We start from the raw sequence: 15,325 nt of genomic DNA, 5'->3' as shown, positions 1-15,325 counted from the left end.
TAGACACGGGCATCTCTCAGGGCTTGTCAGATGTGCTAGCAGAGGGTGCTGCTACATCTGCTAGCTTCTCCTTCACTGATTCAGACGTTGTTAATGAGCCTTCCGAAATGCAACATGTCCTGGTATGTTTGATTGTGGTAATGATCACAGGGCTTGCTTAAGAGATTTTCTCATGTGTGTGCCTTGGTTCATTCATGCTCGGCTCCGCTTTGCTAAAATCTGCTGTTTCCCTATAATATATGTTTTGGATTTCACATTTGAAGTAATTGTTGTAGTTTCAAAACGTCTTATGAGATTTTGTCATGCAGTTTTTTTGTAAGCTGTTTTCGACCGATTTTAAAATATCTCATAGTAGGGCTCAGAATGAAGAGAAAGATAGAACTAATCAACCTGTGATCAGCTACATCACAGCCCTTTTTGACACAGGTGACAAGCATACTGCATGAGTTGTGTGTTCAAATTTCATTGTAAACACTGGCCAAAGCAAGTGATAATGATTGAAAACCGTATATGCTGCATCCTAACCTCGTTTTAGTCGATATAGAAAAAGTGCAAGATAAGTAAAATAAAACAACCTGAAGAAAAGCAGTGTTATGCAAGATGAAAAGTTACTTTTTTTCAGTAACGTTGGCATAAGGAAAACACACTCCTTATCTGAATTATACTCCAGCCATGACCTCTCATTACACGCCTAAATAACACCCTCGCTAGGCTCCAACTAATGCCCAACAGTCCTGGGCTTTAGCTTCAACTGTGCATCTGGTATTTTGTTTGCACGGTCAACAATTTCAAGCTAAGTTGCAGTGAACAGTCCCTCATCATTGCACTTGATCTATTTTGTCCAGTCTCCCAGTCCAAGGCCCTCCAGCACGCTCAAGGGTGACGCTCCCGCAGCGCTGCCTATGCAAAACCCAGCGATACCTCGAACAGCAAAGCATATTATGGTAAGGATAATACTCGACCACTACAATTTTTACATACTTGTTTCCTTAGGTAACTTCAAGTGAAGTAGCATTTATTTTCATGTTATAATATATAGATGTCACTAAATGATGCATAATAAATGTCACTTAGTGAACTGCACGTGGACACTAGCATTTATGATCATGGCAACCATGTAATTAAAAGCTGAAGCATATTCATATTTGCTGACAGCGGTGTGAGTTTCTTCAATGTTTGCATGTGGTAAAGAATAATTTGCTTTCAATTTCTCTTTTCCATTCAAATGACACATTTAACTAGAAGACCCAACAGGTATTTCACAATTTTCTATGCTCTTTATTTGTTCGATCAGTCATGATGCATGAGCCGTGATACAGGCAGACAAAACTGGGCTTTTGTGTAGGAGTATGGACTCAGTATATTTCGCCCAGTCCAACTAAAAGGCCGCTGTAAAGCACCCCTGTTGAACTATGCTACATGGGCCTTTTCTGTGTTAGTCGTTTTGTACTTTTACCTTTTCTGCCTGGACCTAGATAGGCCTGCAGTATTTTGCAAATAAATAAATAAACAAACCATATCAGGTAGCACTAGCAAGCTTGTGTGGATGGCAGTTTTATGCCCTCAAAGTTTTTAAGTTCACAAAAGTGTAAACGGAAACAGTCGTGAGCTAGGTAATGACCTAAACTTTAGCATTATGTTCTTCAGGGCTTGCATGAGAATGTATGCCACAACAATTACGTTCTTTGTTCTGGATGCGTGGTTTGTGTCACGTTGGTTGCTCATGCACATGTTTTCTGTGCGTGTGATATTTTTCAGCCACAGCCAGCAGAAGACACGCCTGAAAAGGCCTTTCTGAGGCATGAAGTAAGGCGTTACTCACAATTGCCAAACTGCGACCAAGATGAAGATCAACACCCTGCAGTGATCCCGTCGCCGGCTTTTGCAAAACGTTGCTCTTCTCCAAGATGTCATAGAAGATTTCTCTGACAATCGTATTCTAGGAAATAACGATGTTGCCACGTTGCAGCGTCTTCGTGGGGCCAAAAAGACCTGCTCATGCGTCAACTGACACGTGAGTCTGGTGCAGCAGTGTCAGCCGCTTACTCGCCAGAGCTCAGGGCATTTGCCCTGACTTTGTATTTTTATTCTGCTAGAGTATACCGATATGTACGAGCTGTTTTTGACACATGCCTCCCGCATCCAAAGACACTGTGTAAATGGTATCAATCCATTGATGGGGCTGCTGCTTTTTCAAAAGAGGCACTGACTTCATTGGCTATAAAGGTGAAGCAAAATTCACAATACGACCACTACACATTATACAATCTGGTTGTGGATGAGACGACCATTTGGAGACATGTGGAGTGCGATGGAAAAAGGTTCCATGAATATGTTGACATGGACATTGATGTCAATGATGACAGCTTCCCAGTTGCCAAAGATGAATTTGTTTTAATGCTTGTTGCAATAAATGGCAGATGGAAGCTGTCGATTGGTTACTTTCTAGTGGATGGCCTTGGTGGTGAGCAGAGGCAGAATGTGGTGCTGCAAGCTGCTAGCTTCATTCAAGGAAAAAGGTGCACACATTGTGAGTTTGACCTGCGATGGCGCTGCAGAGAATTTGTCATTGCTGCGCAGCCTTGGCTGCAAGACGGATCTGACTGAGCTGGATGCTTTTTTTCCACATCCAGAGACAAAACAGCCTGTCTTTACCATGCCGGATCCCTGTCACATGTTGAACCTGCTGCTGAATACCCTATTTGATAAAAAGCCTATTGTTGATACGAACAAACAGTTCATATTGTGGAAACACATAATGAGCTGCATGAAATTCAATACAGAGAACGCCTATATCTAGCAAACTTAGACAGGCACATGTTAATTGGAAAAACCAGCCCATGAAAATTTCATTGGCGGCTCAAACGTTTCGTCAATCGGTAGCAGATGCTCTTGGTGAATGCACAGCTCGAAAAATTCCAAAATTTTCTAATTCCTTGCCAAAAAAAACGTTTATTAGACATGTCAACAACGCATTTGACATTTTAAATTCACGACATCCAAGGCAAGCAAGATGGAAAAGATCACCGTGTCCTGAAAATATGACTCGTGTCACTGCGTATGTCGAAGAACTGAAGGCCTACTTTTGCTCACATATGGTCAGGATGTTTAAATGCTTTTTTTATACCCATCAGTCATTTGTGTAGTGTAGACGGCTCTCACAACTGGAGAAGCCTGGGAAGCATGCCGTACTTCACAAAACCAGTTTCAATGTAAAATGTATCGGCATCTCATAATTTCATGACTCAAGAGTGAGCCCACTGGTTAACACATAAGAGTTTTCATGATTGCTATGCATTAACCACTTTATCTGCACATCAAACCTATCTTGAGAAAGCTGATATTGCCTTGAGAAAAATTGCAGATGAGTGTGAGTGAAACTTTATTTATACCAGCGGATTTAGGCCTGGGTCTAGGCCACGCCAGGAGCGGTAGAGAGACCCTGTCTCCCAGCTGGATGGGCTGGATGGCCCATAGTTGATCTTGCAGATCTGAGCTGATCAGCGCGGCTTTCCACCGCGCCCCAAGCTGTTCTGAGGAGACTGAATTTTTGTCTTGTACATGTACGCAATCACATTATATATGTTCTAGGGTGGCGTGTTCTGTATTACAAAATATACACAAGTCATCTGGGTACAGTTCGGGGTAGGTACGATGTAGGTACACAAGTTTGGGGAAGGTCCTGCTTTGAAGTTGGCTCGAGTCAACCGCCTGAAATCTGTCTAATTTGGAGCGAGGAGGTGTGAATCTGCACCTCGACGTTTGGTAGAAGAGGGTGATGTCGCAGAACCTGAACATTCTGTCCCTCTCCTTCCAGGCCTCTCCTCCCGTTTTTTCGGAGGAAGCTTCTCCGCGAGCGCAGCATATGAGACCTCGCGCGACTCGCTGGGCTTCCTTGTTGAGGCTGGGAGCGGGGGAATCACAGGAGTTGTTGGCTGGGAACCAAATGATGTATATGTCTTCGAATTCCTCTGATGATATGAACTGTGCTTTCCGTGGAGTATGTTAGCGGCCTCGGGCAATATTCTTCCTCGCGCGTGGTTTCTGATGGCCAACTTAGGGTCGCTGATGACGTATCTACATTTGGAGGAAATGAAGGCCTGAGCGATAACTACTTCTTCTGCAATTTCAGTATAACCAGAGCTAATTGAGCACGCTGTTATGCAGTCGTGGTCATAGTTTATTACTACCGCAACGTAGGAATTGTGATCCGCGTACTCCGCTGCTCTACGAACAGCGCCTCCTTGTCTCTACCGTATAGAATCAGAATCAGTTTATACAATACAAAAAACGGGGTTAATTACATGGTAAGTATATACAGAAGGAGGTCCCGTAGTTAAAAACTGAAATGGGACCTCCTATGCATGATGACAAGAATTATTAATACAAATAAACAATGGCAACATGTAAAGTTTACGATAATACAGGTTTTTTTGAAAGACAAGGCATAAATAAAAAAATGCAGCAGTTAATCCATAAGAACAAGGTTGCAGATCACTGAATAATAGGCAGAACTACAAAGGGTGCTTTTCCAACGCGATGAAACGAATGCAGGAAATAAATATGGAAACACAGTTAAAGTAAAAAAAAAGAAAAAAACATACTACACTGAAAAATGGGAGTCGGATAAAGCTAAAAGAAAGCGCTTAAGTTCAGTATGAAACCGGTGAGATTTCAACAATTTTAAAGGAAATGGTAATGTGTTCCAGAGGGATATAGCTGAAAAGTGTAATGACTGCTTGCCGTAGTTGGTGCGAACGCTGGATAATATAAAGTTCATATTGTCTGCAAATCTAGTATTATTTATATTAATAAGAGACGTTGTTGGTATGATGGTTACTGGAAGATACATTGAGTAGAGCTTGTAAAATGCGAGCTTGCATTTCAGAGCGCCGAATAAGCTCAACACATTCAACATCAGAACAATTTGTTGAGAATCTTGCATCGGGAATCTTCAAAGCATGATATGTTTAATGTTATTAGGATTCTGCTTAAAATTGTTTATTGTTACGTTCACATAGTGCTCAAGCATTGCGGTAACAACATTATTTGCTTGGAGTACATAGTAAGGGTTTACTTCACATGAGCTGGTGGCGTTTAGCTGCATATTCAAAAACTGTTGTCTTCTTCAGTTGAGATTTTCAAGTTCCCATTGTTTATTAGCTGCTGTATGTAACCCTTCTTAGCCAAACCTAGCCTATACATCTTAATAGTGAACACAACTTGACCTTTTTAATTGATTTTCGGGACAGTACACCCCTGCTGCAAACAATTTAATTAGGTAACTGTTTCCACCTTACTGAAAATATGACTCGCATGACGCGGTTTTGAAATTGTACAACTTTTACGACGCGAGAAAAACGGGGTTTATTGAACAGGCTTCAGGGCGAGCCTCCGATGGGCAAAACCTTTCTCTTTCTCGTCTTCTCCGCTGACACAACTTAGTCTTCCACTCATGCGACTACATTGACTGTAATATTTCTCCCCTCCTAGACGAAGCCCGACGGGCAAGTCAAGCTAAGTTTTAGGAATGAAGGGCTTGAGACTAGCGAGGTGCACAACCTTAGTCATGGCGGAGCGCCGTCCAGTTGCGGTGAGATGCGCCAGTCGATAATTTACTTCACTGAGCTCGTCAACAATAACGCACAGGGCAGTATACATGAAAAGAAGTTTCTGACACAGGCCCCGTTTGCGTACCGGACACCATAGCCAGACTAGATCCTCTGGAGTGGCAAACGTTCCTTGTCTACCTGGATGACGTCGTTGTGTTTTCAAGCACGTTTCATGAAGATCTGGCACGGCTGAAAAGCGTTCTTAACGCTATCCACAAGGCATATCTCACCATAAAGCCCGAAAAATGTCACTTTAGTTTTCAGGAACTCAAGTTTGTCGGACACGTGGTCAGCGATCAGGGCGTTCGATCAGACCCTGAGAAGCCGGCTGCCGTCCCTGAGTTCCCTCGTACTAAAAATAGAAAGTCTGTTAAAGCCTGTTCAGCGGTTTTGGGGGCTCTGCGCCTACCACCGTCGTTTGGTTAAAGGTTTCTGAAAAATCACTGAGCCTCTCCCGAGATTAACACGCCACAATGTGCTCTTAGTGTGAACGGAAGAGCAAGAACAGGCGTTCAAAGAATTACGCAAACGATTTGAAATAGCTCCGGTGCTCGCGCATGTTGACGATGCTGCTGACACTGAAATTCACACGGACGCCAGCGCCAGCAACGTTGGACTCGAAGTCGTTCTTGTTCAGTGGCATGACGGTACGGAACATATAATCGCTTACTTGAGCCGTAGTCTCACCAAGGCAGAGGCTAACTACTCGACTACTCAAAAGGCGTGTTTAGCAGTCGTTTGGGCCATCAGTAAGTTACGACCCTACCTGTATGGCCGGCCATTTCGAACGGTAAATGACCACCATTCGCTTTGTTGGCTTGCCAATCTTAGAGATCTATCAGGCCACCTGGCTCGTTAGAGCCTCCACCTTCAAGAGTATGACATACCTGTCGTCTACCGATCTGGACAAAAGCACAGCGACGCTGACCGCCCGTCACGTGCTCCGATTCCACTGACATAATCAGACTAGGAGCAAGATTTGCCATTTCTTGGTGTCGATGACACAGTGCGGGTTGCTGACCTACAACGTGCGGACACAGAAGTGCTTCCTCTTATCCGGTATCTTCATAGAGCTGACGTTGTTGTACCACGTCCGCTGTCTCGAGGACTGACATCGTACCGCATGCGGAGCAATGTACTTTACAAGAGAAATTTTCAAAACAACCGGGAAACGTTCCTTCTCGTGGTCCCTACGGCATTGCGCCAAGAAGTTTTGCAGGCATGTCACGACGACTCCTGTTTCGGACACATGGGCTTCACCAGAACACTAGCGCGCATACGCCAGAAATACGTACTGTTCACGGCTATTTTCGTCTGTTCAACACTATGTGCAAACCTGTCGGGACAGTCAGAGGCGTAAAATACCACCCGTAAAACCACTCGGTCTGCTCTAACCTATGGACCCGCCTCGAGCGCCGCTACAAGTGGTAATGGATCTCCTAGGTCTGTTCTCTACGTCATCTCCGGAAAACAAATGATTAAACGTTGCAACCGACTATCTAACCCATTACGCCGAGGTCAAAGGTGCACCGGGAGAAACCGCTGCTGAAGTCGCCTAGTTTTTATAGTCCACGACATTGTAGTGCCTCATGGTCCCCCCGCGGTCCTCATTACTGATCGCGGTGTAGCATTTGCTGTTCATTTAATATAAGCAGCCCCGTTGGCGCACAGCAACCATAGAAAGACCACGGCTTATCACCCCCAAACTAACGGATTCACAGAGCGCCTAAACAGAACACTGGCCGATATGCTGTCGATGTATGCTGATATAGAGCACAAGGCATAGGACGAAATTTTGCCATACGTGACGTTTGCCTATAATACAGCTGTGCAGCAGACCACCCACCCGGACAGCACAACCAGGCTGGCCCCAGCACGGCAATATCACGGCAAAAATCGGCACAAATATAGGCACGAAGTCGGCAGTGCTACTCGCGTCCGGAATGGCCCGGTGCGGGCATGCTACCAAAGGGCCTATTTCGGCCATCGAGTGGCAGCGCCAATACAGGCAGATAAACGGCTCTGCCGTTTATTACCATTATAGTGTCCCACCTTGCCTACTTGCCTGGCAGCGCCGGTGTTTGTCAATAGACCGCTCTGCCGCTTTTAGCCACATTATTGTCCCGCATTACTCACTGGCATGGCCATATTGGAATGTTGTGATGTATTTAGACAATGCCATTATTCCCTACGATTTTAAATCAAGCACATTTTTCAATGATGATGATGATGATGTATGGTGTTTAATGGCGCAAGGGCCAGGTATGGCCAAAGAGCGCCAGGCCATTGTGTTCATGAGTTGACAATGGAGCAATGAATTGCGAAAGGTAGATGTGTCGTGGCTGTAAAAGGGCCTAAAAACAATCGCTGTAAAATGCGTAAAATATATATGTAATAAAATTATGGCAACGGCTAATGAGGTGCACTATGAACACGAAAGAACAAATTGCAAGATAATGAAGATAAACGAAAATTTATCACTGATAAACTTTTCAAACAGCACTACTGCCTTGACAGACCCTTTCAAACGCAAGGGCCTGGAGGCGCGTGCTATGCAAAACTACTATCGCGGCGACATCCTCTGGAGAGAGGATGCGCTACCAAACTATTGGGCAAATAACGTGCAATACTACATCGCTCAGAAAATCCAGGACAGCTTCAGTGCCAAAGAGAGGTTTGTCGCCCACAAACATAGCGGGATGGAGTGGAAGACAGTACCGGTACGCTAGGGGAAGTGCCTTTTTCTCTCTGTTTTGGCTTCCCTGCACTCCACGAGGACGTGGAGCACGGTAAGCCTCTCTCCACATCTACTACAGGTTGGCGGGTCATTTCCAGTTAAGAGGAAATTGTGGGTGCCGTCCGTATGTATGTCCTATTCTCAGACGAGAGAATAGGACATTTGTTCTTCGTATTTTCGTAACGGGATGCCAGGGACCTATTTGTGGCTTAACTAAGTGGAGCTTATTGTTCGTTTCGGCATCGCACAAGCGCTGCCAGTGGCTTCGAAGTTTCTTTCTCAAGTAGGGCTTGAGATCGCTGGCAGGGATAGAAGCGGTAGGGTTAAGGGCTCGCGATGTAGTTGATGTGGCCATTTGATCAGCCAGAACATTCCCCTCGATGCCTCTATGGCCAGGCACCCAGCATATAATAATATGCTGGTTAGACATGTATGCCTTGCACAGAGCAAAATACAGTTCAATAAGTACAGGGTTTGTGTGTCTATGTAGAGTCATGATGGCTTTTACGACGCTTAGGGAGTCTGTAAATATTATTGATCTTTTGAGTTTCGATTTGCCTATACTCTTCACAGCCGATAAAAGTGCATAGGCCTCAGCCGTAAAAATGCTTGTTTCCGGGTGCAGTACATCGGACTCGGAGAACGATGGGCCGACTACTGCATAAGATACCACTGCATGTGACTTGGAAGCGTCGGTGTAAAACTGAGTGCAGGACGAGTACTTGAACTGGATTTCTAGAAAATGCATCCGTATATGTGCCTCTGGAGCATCTTTTGTGACCTCTACAAACGAAGTATCACACTCTATGAGTTGCCAATGCCACGGTGGCACTGGCTTTGCTGGGGCCATCAAAGTATTTTCAAGTAGTGGGATGTCCATTTCTTCACATATTTTTCTTACACGTAGTGAAAAGGGTTCTCTTGCTGTCGGCCGGTTATTAAAGAGTGTGGAACTGGTCATATCATTTACGGTTGAGAAGGACGGGTGTTCCGAGTTGGAATTTACTTTCAGGAAATAGGTGAGGCTTAAGGATGAACGTTGCATATCAAGCGACCACATGTCCGCCTCTACATACAGGCTTGCCACAGGACTTGTCCTGAAGGCACCAGTGGCTAGGCGGATGCCTAGATGGGGTACAGGATCCAGCATCCTAAGGGCGCTTGGCGTAGCGGAATGGTACACTATGGCACCGTAATCTAATCTTGTGAGTATGAGGCTCTTGTACAAATTTAAAAGACACTGTGTGTCGCTACCCCAAGCGGTACGTGACAACACTTTTAGAATATTCATTGTTTTCATACACTTGTTTCTTAAATACCGTATGTGTGCCACAAATGTAAGCTTCGTATCTAGAATCATACCTAAAAATTTATGTTCTGTTTTTACGTGCACGCGTTGTCCCTGCAACTCAATGTCAGGATCGGGGTGCAGACCCCTCTTTCTGGAGAACAGGACGCAGGTGGTCTTTTGTGGGTTAAGGCTAAATCCATTCTCGTCTGCCCACTTAGACACCTTGTTCAGACCAAGCTGAATCTGCCGCTCACAGACTGAGAGATTGCACGAGGCGAAACCTATCTGTACATCATCGACGTATGCAGAATAAAACATGTTTCTTGGGATATAAACAGACGCAAAGAACTCATTTTTACGATAAAGAGAGTGCAACTGAGCACCCCACCCTGTGGCACTCCAGTTTCCTGCACAAAAGGTCTTGATGCAGCATTTCCCACACGAACACGGAAAGTGCTATTAGATAAATAACTTTCTATGACATTTAACATGTTACCACGTATACCAACGTGCGAGAGGTCTCGAAGTATTCCAAACCGCCACGTGGTATCGTAGGCTTTTTCTATATCAAAGAATACAGAGAGAAAGAACTGTTTATGGATGAAAGCTTCACGAATTTGCGTCTCAATACGTATCAAATGGTCGGCGGTGGATCGACCTTCTCGAAACCCGCATTGGTACGGGTCAAGCAATTTGTTTGATTCGAGAAAATGTATTAGTCGGCGGTTAATCACTTTTTCGAACAGTTTGCAGAGGCAGCTTGTTAGTGCTATAGGGCGGTAACTCGAAGCAGACGATGGGTCCTTGCCCTGCTTCAGTATAGGAACGACAATGGCCTCTTTCCAGGCCGGAGGGATCTTCCCGGAGGTCTATATAGCATTGTATAGGGAGAGGAGAGTTTTCTTTGTTTCATGAGGAAGGTGTTTCAGCATTTGATAAGCTATGCGGTCAGAGCCTGGCGCAGACTTTTTGCAACTAAGTGATGCATACAGCTCAGCAATGCAGAATGGCTGGTTGTATGCCTCGTTTCCCGTACCTTTTCTTTCTAGTTTCTGTTTTTCTATTGTAGCCTTGTGCCTTTTAAATGTTTGGGAATAATGAGATGAGCTGGCCACATGTTCAAAATGTAATCCCAGGCAGTTAGCTTGGTCTTCCAGACTGTGGCCTTGTGTGTTTACCAACGGGAGTGAATAGGTTTGTAGCCCTTTTATCTTATTAACTTTCTTCCAAACTCTGCCCTCGTCTGTATACGAGTTTATGCCTGATAAAAACTTTTTCCAACTTTCTCTCCTGGCGTGTCGGCGCGTTCTTCTGCCCTCCGATTTAATTTTCTTAAAATTAACAAGATTTTCCGCAGTTGGGGAGTCGCGTAGCAACCCCCACGCTTTGTTCTGTTTCCTACGAGCGTTCCGACATTCTTCGTTCCACCATGGGACACGGCGTTTGCACGTCGCACCATTAATTTCTGGTATACATTCAGTAGCCGCATTAATTATGAAAGATGCAAGATACTCAACCGCAGCATCAATTCCCAGCAAAGATATGTCAGACCAAGAGATACCACTTGTAAGACTTTTGAATTTCTCCCCAATCTGCCATATCCAACTTCCAGCGGGGTGCCTGTGGTAGAGGTTCGTTTTGTACTGGTGATCTCAGCAGTATCGGGAAGTGGTCACTCCCGTAAGGATTTTTTATAACTTCCCATTTAAGTTCAGCAAATATAGACGGGGAAGCTACACTGAGATCAATGGAAGAAAAAGTTTTGTTTGCGAGATTGTAGTAGGTGGGTTCCTTCTTATTCAGGAGACACGCACCAGAGGAGAAAAGAAATTGTTCAATTAGGCGTCCTCGCGCATCGATACGTGTGTCGCCCCACAAGCTGCTGTGTGCATTGAAATCGCCAAGAACGAGGTAGGGTTCTGGTAATTCATCTATAAATGACTGAAATTCATGCTTGTGTAAAGAATGGTGTGGGGGTATGTAGAGTGAGCAAATGGTTATGAGCTTACCCAGAAGTACAGCACGAACGGCTACCGCCTCAAGTGCCGTTTTGAGTGGAAGTGGCTGACAGGCTACACTTCTGTCGAGTATGATGGCCACACCACCAGATGATGCGGCAGAATCCTCGCGATCTCATCGGAAAACAATATCCTGACGTAGGAAGTTGGTGTTTCTGCAGTTTAGGTGCGTTTCTTGAACACACAGCACCTTTGGATTAAATTTATTGATAAGTTCTTGGATGTTGTCTAGGTTGTGGATTAGTCCCCTAACATTCCACTGCATTATTGTGTTCATGTTGGAGAAAAATAAAAGGTGCTGTGTGTCTCAAAAGGGAGGAGAGTGACTTTACTTTACAGGGCCTTTGTTAGGCCCTGTAATTCGTGTTTTGTCTTTTTTGGAGCGGTCGAGAGAACCTCGCCGCTCCTTCGACACTACCTGCGCCGTTTGGCTTGGACTGGTGTCCATAGCCTCTTGCGAGGCACTGCACACCCGCTCCAGAGAGCGATGTGTGCGTCGCGTAGACTTCATCTCGAGCGACGAAGTCTTTGTCCCCACCGGGCCGGAGGTCGAAAGGACCCCTGTGGCCTCTGCGGTGCCCTGGCTGCTGCCGGAGCTTGTAGATGCCACTGGTGTGGAGACTTTGAGAGATGGCAGGGCAGCGTTGGCTGCTCCCACCGTAGGGGCGGATGGCGTTGACCTCGGCACGCTAGGCGTGGTCCAGGCTGCCGCCAGAAGCCGTTGTGGTGCCGCCCCCCGTTGCACCACTTCGGCGAAGGATGTTTTCAGTGAGAATAATGATGAGATCCGTTGTCGAGCTTCAGGGAATGTTATATTCTCCTTAACTTTTACTGTAATTATTTCCTTTTCTTTCTTCCAGGCTGGACAAGCTCTGGAGTATGCAGGGTGACTGCCATCGCAGTTCGCACAATGTAGCTCATCATTATTGCAGTCGTCAGCAGAGTGAGTGGTTGTGCCGCACTTTGCACAAATAAGCTGCCCTCTGCAGCTCTGGGATGCGTGACCAAATCTTTGGCATTTGAAGCAACGTCGCGGGTTTGGAATATAAGCTCGAACATGAAGTTTTACATAGCCGGTTTCAAGAGTCTCAGGTAAAGTAGTTGAGTAGAAAGTGAGTATTATGTGCTTTGTTGGGATTTCGATGTCATTACGCCTGATTTTGATGCGCTGCACGTGGATTACGCCTTGGTCTTTCCATCCATCCAGGAGTTCTTCTTCATTCAATGTCATTAAGTTTTCATCTTATACCACGCCTTTCACTGTGTTCATAGTTCGATGTGCGCTCACAGAAACAGGTATGTTACCAAAAGCTACGAGGTGTGCGAGTTTGTTGTGTTGTTCCTTGTCTTTTAGTTCGAGGAGCAAATCTCCACTTGACATCTTTGTTACCTTATAACCAGCTCCAATGGTCTCTTTTAGGCACTTGGCCACAATAAATGGGGAAATTGCTCTAGCTTTCGTAGATGACTGCTCACAGTGAAGGACGTGGAATTTGGGGAAAGTTTCTTTGTTTTTGGGTCAGAATAGCGAGGTTGCGTCGGTGCGTACCCTTTTCGAGGCACGATCGGTAGAAAAGGGGTTTGAGGATCCCATGGAAATAAGTGATTTATTCGGCAACGGCGTCTGCCACCCACCACGGAGCCCAACAAGGGGACATGGCAGAACATATAAACCAGTCTGCACAGCGCCAGCAGTATGCCGTTACTATAACCCAATATGGTATACCCAAGGTAGGACAGCCACACCAGGTTAACCCTTGCCGCCAGGAAAAGTGGAAGTGAATAGAAAAGATGAGAAGACAGGAAAGATGAAAAGCGGGAGAAAAAGACGAAGATTGGACAGGAAGACAGGAAAAGGCGACTGCCGATTTCCCCCGGGTGGGTCAGTCCGGGGGTGCCGTCTATGTGAAGCAGAGGCCGAAGAGGTGTGTTGCCTCCGCCGGGGCGCCATAAAGGTCCGAACACCCAGCATCGGCTCAGCCCCCAGGATTCCCCTTTCCCCAGACACGGCTAAGCCGCGCACGGCTACACGCGCGAGGGTCCAACCCTCATGTGCTCGGGTCCGTGGAGTCGCAACACACCAAACGCCTGCTTACGCAGACGCCCCTGCGGGGGCACATTTTTCAAGGTAGTGCGATGCAACATACCATGATCTACTATAAAATCACCAAATAATGATATATTTTCTTTATTGGTCTTAAAATAGGTTGATACAGATTGTTGCTCGTATTCCCAGTCCTGCGGGCCACCTACGAAAGTTGTGTTTCTGACGGCACAGGGGGTTGAGGCTGGGTTCGCAGAAGAAGCTCTTAGAAGATACTGAACGGGTTGAGCCGCTGCGTAGTAACGCCGCCTTCTGCCATTAAAATAGTCGACGGCGTCTTCTTCTTTCTGGGATTTTACTTGCCAAAACCAGTTCTGATTATCAAGCGCGCCATAGTGGAAGGCTCCGGATCAATTTTTGCCACCTGGACTTCGTTAACGTGCAATACAACGCAAGCATACAGGCGTTTTTGCATTTCGCCTCCATCGATATACGGCCGCCGCGGCCGGGATACGATCCCGCGACCTCGTGCTCAGTAGACGGCGCCTCCTCATTTTTATGAAGTCTTGTGCTTGATTGATGTCGACCTGCTGCTTTTCACAGCTAGCACCTGCATACGATATATATACATATACTATTCTAACACTACCAGCAGTGCAGAATATATGCAAGGGGGACAAAAGTAAGAAATTACATACATCTCACTGGTAGTCAACTTGAATAGCCGCATGTTAAAAAGGCTCTCTTGCTTTTCTTCCCATGCAGGCTGTACGACAGTTGAACTGCACGGCCGATGATGGTGTTCATTATATTACCGCGACAGCATTAAGGGCCCCGTGTCACAAAAAATCCGGCGTCTGCAACAGGTGTGCGGTGCGGGTGGCGGAGAAAATCCACCCCAACAACCTCGAGCGCGCAGGCCCTCCACGTGTTGCAAGGTATTGGTCAACAAAAATTGAATTTCTCACAGTGAAATAGATACAATTGCGTATGGATCATTGAATGTGAACCATGTTGGCCCGCGAAGTACAGCCACCGAAGAAACATGCCAAGCACGCCTAGTAGTTGGACCGCTAAGCGCAGCCACTGAAGGAACAGGGCAAGCACGCCTAGTCTTGATGAACTCACATGTTTATTGCGTCTGAACGCCGACTACCGCGGCCACTTATCACTTGCCCGCTAGGCATGGCGCGGTAGCAACACAAAAGGGCAGCGCTGCTTGGGGGCGCTGCATTCCGGCAACTTAAACATTGTATCAGAAATCTGTCAGGAAAATGGTAAAGTACGACTTTACCAATCGGCGTCGGATTCGCCGTCGGACTGTTTGCCAATCGGCGTCGGATTGTAATTTGTATGTACGAGAAACCTGATATGAGAAAACTCAAACAGAAACCCCTTTTCCAGCATTTATACCAGACCTACAGCCACGCGTTGCGGTGTGAACGGGTCCCGATAACGCTATCGCGTTCTACTCTTAAAGGCGAAGCTTATGCGTCCTCCAATTTTTGAAGGCAACCTCCCACAGGCATGCTCTCTCCATTCGAAAAAGTTCTTTAAGCTGGAAAAAATCATAAATACGCAAAAATGAAGTAGAAAACGCAGCAGCATCAAAATAAGCGCTTT

The sequence above is a fragment of the Dermacentor silvarum genome, chromosome 4, assembly GCF_013339745.2.
Source record: "Dermacentor silvarum isolate Dsil-2018 chromosome 4, BIME_Dsil_1.4, whole genome shotgun sequence".
Classification (NCBI taxonomy): domain Eukaryota; kingdom Metazoa; phylum Arthropoda; class Arachnida; order Ixodida; family Ixodidae; genus Dermacentor; species Dermacentor silvarum.
This window is presented reverse-complemented; position numbering follows the sequence as displayed.